Below are 14,080 nucleotides of genomic sequence, written 5' to 3' on the forward strand. Positions count from 1 at the left end.
TTTAGTTGACTTGCAGTAGTAGACATTGTCACTCGTCTTTGTATGCAAAAACATTGTCATTATGAGCTATCACTGCAAAATGCCTACAAATGAGTGTGCTGCCAGGACTGTGAAAAAGTTAAAAAAAATGGGTTTCGAATGTTGATACCATAATGAACCATGAACACTATGATTAATTTTTCTGACATCTTATAAATAACGAGTGAACTCGTAAACAATAAACCATTTATTAAAACAGACAATTTTGGTCTGTCTCTCTACCCATCGAAGTTCGAGGCAAAAACAGAGTGTGATTTTTTCCCAGGATGTGTTTGTTTATTGGTTTGCCAATAAATTAAAATACTCAAGGAGAAACACAGCTTTTCGTGTGTTTCTCGACAAATTACAACAAAACCATATTGGTTTTTAGTAGTTTACAAAGTATTTTGGTGGTAAAAAGTTTCCAGTTGGCGTCTCTGCCTTTTGTAACTAATCATCACTATCATTGAAAAAAATGTTACATGATTAAAATAGAATCCCGTGAACCAGATTTGAACTGGTGACCTAAGGATAGCGAATTACCACTACAGTCCTCCGCTCTACCAACTGAGCTATCACGGGCACATCTCCAGTAATATGTGTTTTCTTATTACATAAAATCATTTGAACCTTTGCAGTTTTAGTTGAAATGCAGTATTAGACATTGTCACTCGTCTTTGTATGCAAAAACAATGTCATTGCGAGCTAATACTGAAAAATGCCTACAGATTGGCGTGCTACCTGGACTGTGAAATATTTAAAATAATGGGTTTGTATGTTGATACCGTAATGCACCATGAACACTATGATTATATTTTATGATATCTTATAAATAACGAGTGAACTCATCAACAATAAACCGTTTGTTAAAAGAGAACTTTTTTGGTCTGCTTCATTACCGATCGCATGCCAACACAAAGACAGATGATGAATTTTTTACAAAGGTCATTTTGTTGACAGCTTTGCGAATAAATTGAAAACTCAGAAATAAACACAGCTATTTGTATGTTTGTCAACAACTTACAACAAAACCGTGATGCTTTTTAGTAGTTTACAAAAGATTTCTGTTGTAAGAAAGTTTTGGGTTGTCGTCTCCACCTATTTTGAAGTAATCATCACAATGATTGAAAAATACATTACATGGTTAAAACAGAATCCCTTGAACCAGGTTTGAACTGATGACCTAAGGATAGCAAATTACCACTACAGTCTTCTGCTCTACCAACTGAACTATCACGGACACATCTCCAGTAAAATGTGTTTTCTTATTACATAAAGTCATTTGAACTTTTGCAGTTTTAGTTGAAATGCAGGTAGTAGACATTGTCACTCGTCTTTGTATGCAAAAACATTGTCATTATGAGCTATCACTGCAAAATGCCTACAAATGAGTGTGCTGCCAGGACTGTGAAAAAGTTAAAAAAAAAGGATTTTGAATGTTGATACCATAATGAACCATGAACACTGTGATTAATTCTTATGATATCTTATAAATAACGAATGAACTCATAAACAATAAACCATATATTAAAACATACAATTGTGGTCTGTCTCTCTACCCATCGCAGTTCGACGCAAAAACAGATTGGTTTTTTTTTCCCAGGATTGGTTTGTTTACTGGTTTAACAATAAATTTAAATACTCAAGGAGAAACACAGCTTTTCGTGTGTTTCTCGACAAATTACAACAAAACCATTATGGGTTTTAGTAGTTTACAAAGTATTTTGGTTGTAAGAAAGTTTCCAGTTGGCATCTCTGCCTTTTTGAACTAATCATCACTATGATTGAAAAAAACCTTACATGATTAAAATAGAATCCCATGAACCAGATTTGAACTGGTGACCTAAGGATAGCAAATTACCACTACAGTCCCCCGCTCTACCAACTGAGCTATCACCGGCACATCTCCAGTAAAATGTGTTTTCTTATTACATAAAATCATTTAAACCTTTGCATTTTTAATTGAAATGCAGTAGTAGACATTGTCACTCATCTTTGTATGAAAAAAATAATGTCATTGCGAGCTAATACTGAAAAATGCCTACAGATGAGCGTGCTGCCAGGACTGTGAAAAAATAAAATAAACGGTTTTGTATGTTGATTCTATAATGAGCCATGAATACTATGATTATATCTTATGATATTTTATAAATAACGAGTGAACTCATAAACAATAAACCATATATTAAAACATACAATTGTGGTCTGTCTCTCTACCCATCGCAGTTCGACGCAAAAACAGATTGGTTTTTTTTCCCAGGATGGGTTTGTTTACTGGTTTAACAATAAATTTAAATACTCAAGGAGAAACACAGCTTTTCGTGTGTTTCTCGACAAATTACAACAAAACCATATTGGTTTTTAGTAGTTTACAAAGTATTTTGGTGGTAAAAAGTTTCCGGTTGGCGTATCTGTCTTTTTGAACTAATCATCACTATGATTGAGAAGAACGTAACACGGTTAAAATAGAATTCCGTGAACCAGATTTGAACTGGTGACCTAAGGATAGCAAATTACCACTACAGTCCTCCGCTCTACCAACTGAGCTATCACGGGCACATCTCCAGTAAAATGTGTTTTCTTATTACATAAAATCATTTGAACCTTTGCAGTTTTAGTTGACTTGCAGTAGTAGACATTGTCACTCGTCTTTGTATGCAAAAACATTGTCATTATGGGCTATCCCTGCAAAATGCCTACAGATGAGTGTGCTGCCAGGACTGTGAAAAAGTTAAAAAAAATGGGTTTCGAATGTTGATACCATAATGAACCATGAACACTATGATTAATTTTTCTGACATCTTATAAATAACGAGTGAACTCGTAAACAATAAACCATTTATTAAAACAGACAATTTTGGTCTGTCTCTCTACCCATCGCAGTTCGACGCAAAAACAGATTGTTTTTTTTTCCCAGGATGGGTTTGTTTACTGGTTTAACAATAAATTTAAATACTCAAGGAGAAACACAGCTTTTCGTGTGTTTCTCGACAAATAACAACAAAACCATTATGGGTTTTAGTAGTTTACAAAGTATTTTGGTGGTAAAAAGTTTGCAGTTGGCGTCTCTGCCTTTTGTAACTAATCATCACTATGATTGAGAAGAACGTAACACGGTTAAAATAGACTCCCGTGAACCAGATTTGAACTGGTGACCTAAGGATAGCAAATTACCACTACAGTCCTCCGCTCTACCAACTGAGCTATCACGGGCACATCTCCAGTAAAATGTGTTTTCTTATTACATGAAATCATTTGAACTTTTGCAGTTTTAGTTGAAATGCAGGTAGTAGACATTGTCACTCGTCTTTGTATGCAAAAACATTGTCATTATGAGCTATCACTGCAAAATGCCTACAAATGAGTGTGCTGCCAGGACTGTGAAAAAGTTAAAAAAAATGGATTTTGAATGTTGATACCATAATGAACCATGAACACTGTGATTAATTCTTATGATATCTTATAAATAACGAATGAACTCATAAACAATAAACCATTTATTAAAACATACAATTGTGGTCTGTCTCTCTACCCATTGCAGTGCGAGGCAAAAACAGGTTGTGATTTTTTCCAAGGATCTGTTTGTTTACTGGTTTAACAATAAATAAAATATCTCAAGGAGAAACACAGCTTTTCGTGTGTTTCTCGACAAATTACAACAAAACCATTATGGGTTTTAGTAGTTTACAAAGTATTTTGGTTGTGAGAAAGTTTCCAGTTGGCATCTCTGCCTTTTTGAACTAATCATCACTATGATTGAAAAAAACCTTACATGATTAAAATAGAATCTCATGAACCAGATTTGAACTGGTGACCTAAGGATAGCAAATTACCATTACAGTCCTCCGCTCTACCAACTGAGCTATCACGGGCACATCTCCAGTAAAATGTGTTTTCTTATAACATAAAATCATTTGAACTTTTGCAGTTTTAGTTGAAATGCAGTAGTAGACATTGTCACTCGTCTTTGTATGCAAAAACATTGTCATTATGAGCTATCACTGCAAAACGCCTACAAATGAGTGTGCTGCCAGGACTGTGAAAAAGTTAAAAAAAAGGGTTTTGAATGTTGATACTATAAGGAACCATGAACACTGTGATTAATTCTTATGATATCTTATAAATAACGAATGAACTCATAAACAATAAACCATTTATTAAAACATACAATTGTGGTCTGTCTCTCTACCCATCGCAGTTCGAGGCAAAAACAGGTTGTGATTTTTTCCAAGGATCTGTTTGTTTACTGGTTTAACAATAAATAAAATATCTCGAGGAGAAACACAGCTTTTCGTGTGTTTCTCGACAAATTACAACAAAACCATTATGGGTTTTAGTAGTTTACAAAGTATTTTGGTTGTAAGAAAGTTTCCAGTTAGAGTCTCTGCCTTTTTGAACTAATCATCACTATGATTGAGAAGAACGTAACACGGTTAAAATAGACTCCCGTGAACCAGATTTGAACTGGTGACCTAAGGATAGCAAATTACCACTACAGTCCTCCGCTCTACCAACTGAGCTATCACGGGCACATCTCCAGTAAAATGTGTTTTCTTATTACATGAAATCATTTGAACTTTTGCAGTTTTAGTTGAAATGCAGGTAGTAGACATTGTCACTCGTCTTTGTATGCAAAAACATTGTCATTATGAGCTATCACTGCAAAATGCCTACAAATGAGTGTGCTGCCAGGACTGTGAAAAAGTTAAAAAAAATGGATTTTGAATGTTGATACCATAATGAACCATGAACACTGTGATTAATTCTTATGATATCTTATAAATAACGAATGAACTCATAAACAATAAACCATTTATTAAAACATACAATTGTGGTCTGTCTCTCTACCCATTGCAGTGCGAGGCAAAAACAGGTTGTGATTTTTTCCAAGGATCTGTTTGTTTACTGGTTTAACAATAAATAAAATATCTCAAGGAGAAACACAGCTTTTCGTGTGTTTCTCGACAAATTACAACAAAACCATTATGGGTTTTAGTAGTTTACAAAGTATTTTGGTTGTAAGAAAGTTTCCAGTTAGAGTCTCTGCCTTTTTGAACTAATCATCAGTATGATTGAAAAAAACGTTACATGATTAATATAGACTCCCGTGAACCAGATTTGAACTGGTGACCTAAGGATAGCAACTTACTACTACAGTCCTCCGCTCTACCAACTGAGCTATCACGGGCACATCTCCAGTAAAATGTGTTTTCTTATTACATAAAACCATTTGAACCTTTGCAGTTTTAGTGTAAATGCAGTATTAGACATTGTCACTCGTCTTTGTATGCAAAAATAATTTCATTGCCAGCTAATACTGAAAAATGCCTACAGATTGGCGTGCTACCTGGACTGTGAAATATTTAAAATAATGGGTTTGTATGTTGATACCGTAATGAACTATGTACACTATGATTATATTTTATGATATCTTATAGAAAACGAGTGAACTCATCAACAATAAACCCTTTGTTAAAAGAGAACTTTTTTGGTTTGTTTCATTACCGATCGCATGCCAACACAAAGACAGATCATGAATTTTTTCCAAAGGTCATTTTGTTGACAGCTTTTCGAATAAATTGAAAACTCAGAAATAAACACAGCTTTTTGTATGTTTGTCAACAACTTACAACAAAACCGTGATGCTTTTTAGTTGTTTACAAAAGATTTCTGTTGTAAGAAAGTTTCGGGTTGTCGTCTCCACCTATTTTGAAGTAATCATCACAGTGATTGAAAAATACATTACATGGTTAAAATAGAATCCCATGAACCAGATTTGAACTGATGACCTAAGGATAGCAAATTACCACTACAGTCCTCCGCTCTACCAACTGAGCTATCACGGGCACATCTCCAGTAAAATGTGTTTTCTTATTACATAAAATCATTTGAACCTTTGCAGTTTTAGTTGACTTGCAGTAGTAGACATTGTCACTCGTCTTTGTATGCAAAAAAATTGTCATTATGAGCTATCACTGCAAAATGCCTACAAATGAGTGTGCTGCCTGGACTGTGAAAAAGTTAAAAAAAATGGGTTTCGAATGTTGATACCATAATGAACCATGAACACTATGATTAATTTTTCTGACATCTTATAAAAAACGAGTGAACTCGTAAACAATAAACCATTTATTAAAACATACAATTTTGGTCGGTCTCTCTACCCATCGCAGTTCGACGCAAAAACAGAGTGTGATTTTTTCCAAGGATCTGTTTGTTTACTGGTTTAACAATAAATAAAATATCTCGAGGAGAAACACAGCTTTTCGTGTGTTTCTCGACAAATTACAACAAAACCATTATGGGTTTTAGTAGTTTACAAAGTATTTTGGTTGTAAGAAAGTTTCCAGTTAGAGTCTCTGCCTTTTGTAACTAATCATCACTATCATTGAAAAAAATGTTACATGATTAAAATAGAATCCCGTGAACCAGATTTGAACTGGTGACCTAAGGATAGCGAATTACCACTACAGTCCTCCGCTCTACCAACTGAGCTATCACGGGCACATCTCCAGTAATATGTGTTTTCTTATTACATAAAATCATTTGAACCTTTGCAGTTTTAGTTGAAATGCAGTCTTAGACATTGTCACTCGTCTTTGTATGCAAAAACAATGTCATTGCGAGCTAATACTGAAAAATGCCTACAGATTGGCGTGCTACCTGGACTGTGAAATATTTAAAATAATGGGTTTGTATGTTGATACCGTAATGCACCATGAACACTATGATTATATTTTATGATATCTTATAGAAAACGAGTGAACTCATCAACAATAAACCCTTTGTTAAAAGAGAACTTTTTTGGTCTGCTTCATTACCGATCGCATGCCAACACAAAGACAGATCATGAATTTTTTCCAAAGGTCATTTTGTTGACAGCTTTGCGAATAAATTGAAAACTCAGAAATAAACACAGCTTTTTGTATGTTTGTCAACAACTTACAACAAAACCGTGATGCTTTTTAGTAGTTTACAAAAGATTTCTGTTGTAAGAAAGTTTTGGGTTGTCGTCTCCACCTATTTTAAAGTAATCATCACAATGATTGAAAAATACATTACATGGTTAAAATAGAATCCCATGAACCAGATTTGAACTGATGACCTAAGAATAGCAAATTACCACTACAGTCCTCCGCTCTACCAACTGAGCTATCACGGGCACATCTCCAGTAAAATGTGTTTTCTTATTACATAAAATCATTTGAACTTTTGCAGTTTTAGTTGAAATGCAGGTAGTAGACATTGTCACTCGTCTTTGTATGCAAAAACATTGTCATTATGAGCTATCACTGCAAAATGCCTACAAATGAGTGTGCTGCCAGGACTGTGAAAAAGTTAAAAAAAAAGCATTTTGAATGTTGATACCATAATGAACCATGAACACTGTGATTAATTCTTATGATATCTTATAAATAACGAATGAACTCATAAACAATAAACCATATATTAAAACATACAATTGTGGTCTGTCTCTCTACCCATCGCAGTTCGACGCAAAAACAGATTGTTTTTTTTTCCCAGGATGGGTTTGTTTACTGGTTTAACAATAAATTTAAATACTCAAGGAGAAACACAGTTTTTCGTGTGTTTCTCGACAAATTACAACAAAACCATTATGGGTTTTAGTAGTTTACAAAGTATTTTGGTTGTGAGAAAGTTTCCAGTTGGCATCTCTGCCTTTTTGAACTAATCATCACTATGATTGAAAAAAACCTTACATGATTAAAATAGAATCCCGTGAACCAGATTTGAACTGGTGACCTAAGGATAGCAAATTACCACTACAGTCCTCCGCTCTACCAACTGAGCTATCACGGGCACATCTCCAGTAAAATGTGTTTTCTTATTACATAAAATCATTTGAACCTTTGCATTTTTAATTGAAATGCAGTAGTAGACATTGTCACTCATCTTTGTATGCAAAAATAATGTCATTGCGAGCTAATACTGAAAAATGCCTACAGATGAGTGTGCTGCCAGGACTGTGAAAAAATTAAAATAAACGGTTTTGTACGTTGATTCTATAATGAGCCATGAATACTATGATTATATCTTATGATATCTTATAAATAACGAATGAACTCATAAACAATAAACCATTTATTAAAACATACAATTGTGGTCTGTCTCTCTACCCATTGCAGTGCGAGGCAAAAACAGGTTGTGATTTTTTCCCAGGATCTGTTTGTTTACTGGTTTAACAATAAATAAAATATCTCAAGGAGAAACACAGCTTTTCGTGTGTTTCTCGACAAATTACAACAAAACCATTATGGGTTTTAGTAGTTTACAAAGTATTTTGGTTGTGAGAAAGTTTCCAGTTGGCATCTCTGCCTTTTTGAACTAATCATCACTATGATTGAAAAAAACCTTACATGATTAAAATAGAATCTCATGAACCAGATTTGAACTGGTGACCTAAGGATTGCAAATTACCATTACAGTCCTCGGCTCTACCAACTGAGCTATCACGGGCACATCTCCAGTAAAAATGTGTTTTCTTATTACATAAAATCATTTGAACTTTTGCAGTTTTGGTTGAAATGCAGTAGTAGACATTGTCACTCGTCTTTGTATGCAAAAACATTGTCATTATGAGCTATCACTGCAAAATGCCTACAAATGAGTGTGCTGCCAGGACTGTGAAAAAGTTAAAAAAATGGGTTTTGAATGTTGATACCATAATGAACCATGAACACTATGATTAATTCTTCTGACATCTTATAAATAACGAGTGAACTCATAAACAATAAACCATTTATTAAAACAGACAATTTTGGTCTGTCTCTCTACCCATCGCAGTTCGATGCAAAACCAGATTGTGAATTTTTCCAAAGATGTGTTTGTTTACTGGTTTACGAATAGATGAAAAATCTCAAAAACAAACACAATTTTTTGTTTGTTTCTCGACAAATTACCACAAAACCATAATGGTTTTTAGTAGGTTACAAAGTATTTTGGTTGTAAGAAAGTTTCCGGTTGGCATCTCTGCCTTTTTGAACTAATCATCACTATGATTGAGAAGAACATTACATGATTAAAATACAATCCCATGAACCAGGTTTGAACTGATGACGTAAGGATAGCAAATTACCACTACAGTCCTCCGCTCTACCAACTGAGCTATCACGAGCACATCTTCAGCAAAATGCGTTTTTTAATTACATAAATTCATTTGAACCTTTCCAGTTTTATTTGAAATGCAGTATTAGACATTGTCACTCGTCTTTGTATGCAAAAATAATGTCATTGCGAGCTAATACTGAATGATTCCTACAGACAAGTGCGCTACCCGGACTGTGAAATAATTAAAATAATGGGTTTGTATGTTGATACTATAATGAACCATTAACACTATGATTATATCTTTTGATATCTTATGAATAACAAGTTAACTCATCAACCATAAACCATCTGTTAAAAGAGAACTTTTTCGGTCTGCCTCTTTACCGATCGCATGCCAACACAAAGACAGATCATGATTTTTTTCCAAAGTTCATTTTGTTGGCAGCTTTGCGAATAAATTAAAAACTCAAAAATAAACACAGTGTTTTGTATGTTTGTCAACAAATTACAACAACACTGTGATGGGTTTTAGTAGTTTTCAAAATATTTTGATTGTAAGAAAGTTTCCGGTTGGCGTCTCTGCATTTTGAACTTATCATCACTATGATTGAAAAAAACGTTACATGATTAAAATAGAATCCGGTAAACCAGATTTGAACTGGTGACCTAAAGATAGCAAATTACCACTACAGTCTTCCACTCTACCAACTGAGCTATCACGAGCACATCTTCAGCAAAATGTGTTTTCTTATTGCATAAAATCATTTGAACCTTTGCAGTTTTAGTTGAAATGCAGTAGTAGGCATTGTCACTCGTCTTTGTACGCAAAAACGTTGTCATTATGAGCTAACACTGCAAAATGCCTACAGATGAGTGTGCTGCCAGGACTGTGAAAAAGTTAAAAAAATGGGTTTTGTACGTTGATATCATGAAGAACCATGAACACTATGATTAATTCTTATGATATCTTATAAATAACGAGTGATTTCATAAACAATAAACCATTTATTAAAACAGACAATTTTTGTATGTCTCTCTACCCATCGCCAATTCACGCTAAAACAGAGTGTGTTCTTTCCCAAGGATGTGTTTGTTTACTGGTTTACCAATAAATGAAAAATCTCAATGATAAACACAGTTTTTGGTTTGTTTCTCGACCAATTACAACAAAACCATAATGGTTTTAGTAGTTTGCAAAGTATTTTGGTTGTAAGAAAGTTTTCGAATGGCGTCTCTGCCTTCTTGAACCAATCATCACTATGATCGAAATAAACGTTACATGATTAAAATATAATCCCGTAAACCAGATTTGAACTGGTGACCTAAGTATAGCAAATTACTACTACAAGCCTCCGCTCTACCAACTGAGCTATCACGAGCACATCTTCAGCAAAATGTGTTTTCTTATTGCATAAAATCATTTGAACCTTTGCAGTTTTATTTGAATTGCAAAAGTAGACATTGTCACTCGTCTTTGTATGCAAAAACATTGTCATTATGTGCTAACACTGTAAAATGCCTACAGATGAGTGTGCTGCCAGGACTGTGAAAAAATTTAAAAAATGGGTTTGGAATGTTGATACGATAATGAACCATGAACACTATCATTAATTCTTATGATATGTTATAAATAACGAGTGAAATCATAAACAATAAACCATTTATTAAAACAGACAACTTTGGTCTGTCTCTCTACCCATCGCCGTTCGACGCAAAAACAGAGTGTGACTTTTTCCAAGGATGTGTTTGTTTATTTGTTTGCCAATAAATTAAAATACTCAAGGAGAAACACAGCTTTTCGTGTGTTTCTCGACAAATTACCACAAAACCATATTGGTTTTTAGTAGTTTACAAAGTATTTTGGTTGTAAGAAAGTTTCCAGTTGGCGTCTCTGCCTTTTTGACTTAATCATGACTAAGATTGAGAAAAACGTTACATGATTAATATAGAATCCCGTGAACCAGATTTGAACTGGTGACCTAAGGATAGCAATTTACCACTACAGTCCTCCGCTCTACCAACTGAGCTATCACGCGCACATCTCTAGTAAAATGTGTTTTCTTATTACACAAAATCATTTGAAACTTTGCAGATTTATTTGAATTGCAGTAGTAGACATTGTCACTCATCTCTGTATGCCAAAATAATGTCATTGCGAGCTAATACTGAAAAATGCCTACAGATGAGTGTGGTAACAGGACTGTGAAAAAATTAAAACAATGGAGTTTGAATGTTGATACCATAAGGAACCATGAACACTATGATTAATTCTTCTGACATCTTATGAATAACGAGTGAACTCATAAACAATAAACCATTTATTAAACAAGACAATTTTGGTCTGTCTCTCTACCCATCGCAGTTTGACGCAAAAACAGACTGTGATTTTTTCCAAGGATGTGTTTGTTTAATGGGTTGCCAATAATTTAAACTACACAAAAATAAACACAGCTATTTGTGTGTTTGTCGACAAATAACAACAAAACCATAATGGACTTTAGTAGTTTACAAAGTATATTTCTTGTAAAAAAGTTTGGGTTGGTGTCTCTGCCTTTTTGAACGAACTATCAGGATGTTTGAGAAACACATTACATGGTTAAAAAAGACTCCCATGAACCAAATTTGAACTGAAGACCTAAATATAGCAAATAACCATTACAGTACTCCGCTCTACCAACTGAGCTATCACGGGCATATCTTCAGTAAAATGTGTTTTCTTATTACACACAATCATTTGAACCTTTGCAGTTTTATTTGAAATGCAGTAGTAGACATTGTAACTCATCTTCGTATGCAAAAACAATGTCATTATGAGCTATCACTGCAAAATGCCTACGGATGAGTGTGCTGCCAGGACTGTGAAAAAGTTAAAAAAATGGGTTTTGTACGTCGATTCTATAATGAGACATGAACACTATGATTATATCTTATGATATCTTATAAATAACGAGTGAACTCATAAATAATAAACCATTTATTCAAAGATACAATTTTGGTCTGTCTTTCTACCCATCGCAGTTCGACGCAAAAACAGAGTGTGATTTTTTTCCAAGAATGTGTCTGTTTATTGGTTTGATGAAAAATTAAAATACTCAAGGAGAAACACAGCTGTTTGTGTGTTTTTCGACAAATTACATCAAAACCATAATGGTTTTCAGTAGTTTACAAAGTATTTTGGTTGTAAGAAAGTTTTCAGTTGGCGTCTCTGCCTTTTTGAACTAATAATCACTATGATTGAGAAAACTGTTACATGATTTAAATAGAATCCCATGAACCAGATTTGAACTGGTGACCTAAGGATAGCAAATTACCACTACAGTCCTCCGCTCTACCAACTGAACTATCACGGGCACATCTCCAGTAAAATCTGTTTTCTTATTACACAAAATCATTTGAACCTTTGCAGATTTATTTGAAATGCAGCAGTAGACATTGTCACTCGTCTTTGTATGCAAAAATAATGTCATTGCGAGCTGATACTGAAAAATGCCTACAGATGAGTGTGATACCAGGACTGAGAAAAAAGTAAAACAATGGGTTTTGAATGTTGATACCATAATGAACCATGAACACTATGATTATATTTTATGATATCTTATAAATAACGAGTGAACTAATAAACAATAAACCATTTATTAAAACAGACAATTTTAGTCTGTCTCTCTACCCATCGCAGTTCGACGCAAAAACGGAGTGTGAATTTTTCCAAGGATGTGTTTGTTTATTGGTTTGCCAGTAATTTAAAATACTCAAGGAGAAACACAGCTTTTCATGTGTTTCTCGACAAATTACAACAAAACCATATTGGTTTTTAGTAGTTTACAAAGTATTTTGGTGGTAAAAAGTTTCCAGTTGGCGTCTCTGCCTTTTGTAACTAATCATCGCTATGATTGAAAAAAACGTTACACGATTAAAATAGAATCCCATGAACCAGATTTGAACTGGTGACCTAAGGATTGCAATTTACCACTACAGTCATCCGCTCTACCAACTGAGCTATCACGGGCAATTCTCCAGTGAAATGTGTTTTCTTATTACACAAGATCATTTGAAACTTTGCAGATTTATTTGAAATGCAGTAGTAGACATTGTCACTCATCTTTGTATGCAAAAGAAATGTCATTACGAGCTAATACTGAAAAATGCCTATGGATGAATGTGGTACCAGGACTGTGAAAAAGTTAAAAAAAAGGGTTTCGAATGTTGATACCATAATGAACCATGAACACTATGATTAATTCTTATGATATCTTATAAATAACGAGTGAATTCATAAACAATAAACCATTTATTAAAACAGACAATTTTTGTCTGTCTCTCTACGCATTGCCATTTCACGGAAAAACAGAGTGTGATTTTTTCCAAGGATGTGTTTGTTTACTGGTTTAACAATAACTAAAAAATCTCAATGATAAACACAGTTTTTGGTTTGTTTCTCGACAAATTACAACAAAACCATAATGGTTTTTAGTCGTTTGCAAAGTATTTTGGTTTTAAGAAAGTTTCAGAAAGTCGTTTCGGCCTTCTTGAACCAATCATCACTATGATTGAAAAAAACGTTACATGATTAGAATAGAATCCCATGAACCAGATTCGACCTGGTGACCCAAGGATAGCAAGTTACCACTACAGTCCTCCGCTCTACCAACTGAACTATCACGGGCACATCTCCAGTAAAATGTGTTTTCTTATTACATATAATCATTTGAACCTTTGCAGTTTTAGTTGAAATGCAGTAGTAGACATTGTCACTCGTCTTTGTATGCAAAAATATTGTCATTATGAGGTATCACTGCAAAACGCCTACGGATGAATGTGCAGCCAGGACTGTGAAAAAAATAAAAAAAATACGTTTTGAATGTTGATACCATAATGAAACATGAACACTACGATTAATTCTTTTGATATCTTATAAATAACGAGTGAACTCATAAACAATAAACCATTTATTAAAACAGACAATTTTGGTCTGTCTCTCTACCAATCGCAGTTC

At 34.1% G+C, this 14,080-nt stretch overlaps 18 non-coding genes across 18 annotated transcripts; all 18 read right to left on the bottom strand.

The window, feature by feature from the left end:
* Positions 1-515: 515 nt before the first annotated feature.
* Positions 516-600, bottom strand: Trnay-gua (transfer RNA tyrosine (anticodon GUA)). The gene is given in 2 exon segments: positions 516-551; positions 564-600. It is a non-coding gene; the product is annotated as a tRNA-Tyr (tRNA).
* Positions 601-1,833: 1,233 nt separating this feature from the next.
* On the bottom strand, positions 1,834-1,918 carry Trnay-gua (transfer RNA tyrosine (anticodon GUA)). Its single transcript is given in 2 exon segments — positions 1,834-1,869; positions 1,882-1,918. It is a non-coding gene; the product is annotated as a tRNA-Tyr (tRNA).
* A 571-nt stretch (positions 1,919-2,489) lies between these two features.
* Trnay-gua (transfer RNA tyrosine (anticodon GUA)) lies at positions 2,490-2,574 on the bottom strand. The gene is given in 2 exon segments: positions 2,490-2,525; positions 2,538-2,574. It is a non-coding gene; the product is annotated as a tRNA-Tyr (tRNA).
* Positions 2,575-3,146: 572 nt separating this feature from the next.
* Trnay-gua (transfer RNA tyrosine (anticodon GUA)) lies at positions 3,147-3,231 on the bottom strand. Its single transcript is given in 2 exon segments — positions 3,147-3,182; positions 3,195-3,231. It is a non-coding gene; the product is annotated as a tRNA-Tyr (tRNA).
* A 574-nt stretch (positions 3,232-3,805) lies between these two features.
* Trnay-gua (transfer RNA tyrosine (anticodon GUA)) lies at positions 3,806-3,890 on the bottom strand. Its single transcript is given in 2 exon segments — positions 3,806-3,841; positions 3,854-3,890. It is a non-coding gene; the product is annotated as a tRNA-Tyr (tRNA).
* A 572-nt stretch (positions 3,891-4,462) lies between these two features.
* On the bottom strand, positions 4,463-4,547 carry Trnay-gua (transfer RNA tyrosine (anticodon GUA)). The gene is given in 2 exon segments: positions 4,463-4,498; positions 4,511-4,547. It is a non-coding gene; the product is annotated as a tRNA-Tyr (tRNA).
* A 574-nt stretch (positions 4,548-5,121) lies between these two features.
* Positions 5,122-5,206, bottom strand: Trnay-gua (transfer RNA tyrosine (anticodon GUA)). Its single transcript is given in 2 exon segments — positions 5,122-5,157; positions 5,170-5,206. It is a non-coding gene; the product is annotated as a tRNA-Tyr (tRNA).
* A 573-nt stretch (positions 5,207-5,779) lies between these two features.
* Positions 5,780-5,864, bottom strand: Trnay-gua (transfer RNA tyrosine (anticodon GUA)). Its single transcript is given in 2 exon segments — positions 5,780-5,815; positions 5,828-5,864. It is a non-coding gene; the product is annotated as a tRNA-Tyr (tRNA).
* Positions 5,865-6,437: 573 nt separating this feature from the next.
* On the bottom strand, positions 6,438-6,522 carry Trnay-gua (transfer RNA tyrosine (anticodon GUA)). Its single transcript is given in 2 exon segments — positions 6,438-6,473; positions 6,486-6,522. It is a non-coding gene; the product is annotated as a tRNA-Tyr (tRNA).
* A 573-nt stretch (positions 6,523-7,095) lies between these two features.
* On the bottom strand, positions 7,096-7,180 carry Trnay-gua (transfer RNA tyrosine (anticodon GUA)). Its single transcript is given in 2 exon segments — positions 7,096-7,131; positions 7,144-7,180. It is a non-coding gene; the product is annotated as a tRNA-Tyr (tRNA).
* A 574-nt stretch (positions 7,181-7,754) lies between these two features.
* Positions 7,755-7,839, bottom strand: Trnay-gua (transfer RNA tyrosine (anticodon GUA)). Its single transcript is given in 2 exon segments — positions 7,755-7,790; positions 7,803-7,839. It is a non-coding gene; the product is annotated as a tRNA-Tyr (tRNA).
* A 572-nt stretch (positions 7,840-8,411) lies between these two features.
* On the bottom strand, positions 8,412-8,496 carry Trnay-gua (transfer RNA tyrosine (anticodon GUA)). The gene is given in 2 exon segments: positions 8,412-8,447; positions 8,460-8,496. It is a non-coding gene; the product is annotated as a tRNA-Tyr (tRNA).
* A 573-nt stretch (positions 8,497-9,069) lies between these two features.
* Positions 9,070-9,154, bottom strand: Trnay-gua (transfer RNA tyrosine (anticodon GUA)). The gene is given in 2 exon segments: positions 9,070-9,105; positions 9,118-9,154. It is a non-coding gene; the product is annotated as a tRNA-Tyr (tRNA).
* Positions 9,155-9,725: 571 nt separating this feature from the next.
* Trnay-gua (transfer RNA tyrosine (anticodon GUA)) lies at positions 9,726-9,810 on the bottom strand. Its single transcript is given in 2 exon segments — positions 9,726-9,761; positions 9,774-9,810. It is a non-coding gene; the product is annotated as a tRNA-Tyr (tRNA).
* A 1,228-nt stretch (positions 9,811-11,038) lies between these two features.
* Positions 11,039-11,123, bottom strand: Trnay-gua (transfer RNA tyrosine (anticodon GUA)). The gene is given in 2 exon segments: positions 11,039-11,074; positions 11,087-11,123. It is a non-coding gene; the product is annotated as a tRNA-Tyr (tRNA).
* Positions 11,124-12,352: 1,229 nt separating this feature from the next.
* Trnay-gua (transfer RNA tyrosine (anticodon GUA)) lies at positions 12,353-12,437 on the bottom strand. The gene is given in 2 exon segments: positions 12,353-12,388; positions 12,401-12,437. It is a non-coding gene; the product is annotated as a tRNA-Tyr (tRNA).
* Positions 12,438-13,008: 571 nt separating this feature from the next.
* Trnay-gua (transfer RNA tyrosine (anticodon GUA)) lies at positions 13,009-13,093 on the bottom strand. Its single transcript is given in 2 exon segments — positions 13,009-13,044; positions 13,057-13,093. It is a non-coding gene; the product is annotated as a tRNA-Tyr (tRNA).
* Positions 13,094-13,665: 572 nt separating this feature from the next.
* On the bottom strand, positions 13,666-13,750 carry Trnay-gua (transfer RNA tyrosine (anticodon GUA)). Its single transcript is given in 2 exon segments — positions 13,666-13,701; positions 13,714-13,750. It is a non-coding gene; the product is annotated as a tRNA-Tyr (tRNA).
* Positions 13,751-14,080: the final 330 nt, after the last annotated feature.

This window comes from Watersipora subatra, chromosome 11, assembly GCF_963576615.1.
Source record: "Watersipora subatra chromosome 11, tzWatSuba1.1, whole genome shotgun sequence".
NCBI lineage: Eukaryota > Metazoa > Bryozoa > Gymnolaemata > Cheilostomatida > Watersiporidae > Watersipora > Watersipora subatra.